The sequence below is a fragment of the Elephantulus edwardii genome, unplaced genomic scaffold (assembly GCF_000299155.1).
Source record: "Elephantulus edwardii isolate Elephantulus edwardi_28Jun2011 unplaced genomic scaffold, EleEdw1.0 scaffold00100, whole genome shotgun sequence".
Lineage (NCBI taxonomy): Eukaryota > Metazoa > Chordata > Mammalia > Macroscelidea > Macroscelididae > Elephantulus > Elephantulus edwardii.
The window spans coordinates 10544414-10545903 of NW_006399850.1; positions in this window are offsets into that span (position 1 = coordinate 10544414).

Below are 1490 nucleotides of genomic sequence, written 5' to 3' on the forward strand. Positions count from 1 at the left end.
AAAATATATTCTACTGCATCCATTATTGTTGAAATCGAAGATAAAGAATATTTTTTCTCACTTTTGGCTTTTAGAAATTTTGAGTTTATATGTTTTGTGTGTTATTTTTAATGTGGTATATTAACCCTTGATATATGCTTTTAATTATGTTGTTTCATATTGGGCATATGGTAAATTAAAAGAATGCATCAAATAAAACAAAAATTAGCTTAGAGTGACTTCTGAATAATAAACCTATATGATGAACATAGAAAAATATTTTGTTCTTTAATGTTAGTGTGAAATGAAACAAGAGAAGCAATAGCCTGTTGTATATCAGAATCTAGTTCTTTAAGTAGTATTAATGAGTTCATGTTAGATTTGGGTTTGTTCCCAGGTGATATTTAGATAAAATAATTAAGGTACTTAAATCCATAAAATATTGAGCCACATCAAACATGTCGATATTGTACTGTATTCTGAGTTTGCTAACAGTCTTGATAACACAGCATGTTCATGGAAAAAAAGTTGGCAAGATGAAACATTATTTAATTTACCATTCATTTAAATTTATATGCCTCATTAAAATTCATAACCTATAATACCTGGAAAGTTAGAGCAGATGTTTATGAATTTAAAATGTCACAATTTTTTTCTTAGTTTATGTATAGGGCCGTTGTACATAGGGTTGCTATGAGTCACAAGCTACTATACAGCACATAACAACAACAACAACAACAACATAATGCACTAAAATATTATAGACAACCAGGACTTAGAGATTTCATATCTAAAGACTTTCTGAGATTGTCATATAATTAATATTTCAGATTTTACTGTAAAAATATTTTCCAGCAAATAGATTAGTAATGCAGTGAAGTATGATAGAATACATGTTTGTTTATTTGTTTGTTTGAGCAGACTGTAAGTTAGTATGTCTTAAAGGCTAAGGAAGCTCTGGTGCTTATTGATAAGGTGTCATGCCACCTACACAAGGCCTGGCCCATGTTGCTACTCTGCTCTTAGAAAGAAAGATGAATTATCTCCTTGTGTTCATTAAATTATTCAATTGTTTTGTTTAGAATTCTGGAAACACCATTTTATTGGGAAAAAAAGTTAATTCTTACTCCATCTTGATCTTCTTTTACTCCATGATGTCATTCAATTTGTCTAAATTCTCTAGACTCCATTTTCTCATCTTGAAAATGAAAAAAAAAATCAAATAAACCCACAAAACAGCAAAAGATATACTAGTTGGTATCTACAGCTTCTCTTAATTCTAAAATAATGTCTATTTAATTTACAGTTTAAGGCTTGACCTAGAGAGAGTGAAGCCAGGCTGCTCCTTGGAGGCAAGAATTCTGAAGCTTTGTCTGACATACTTTGGGTACATTGAAAAGAGAGACTAGTTTTGGGAGAGGGACATCATGCCTAGGAAGATAGATGGACAACACAGGCGAGGAAGACCCTCTATAAGATGGATTGATTCAGTGACAGAGGTAATGGGGGTA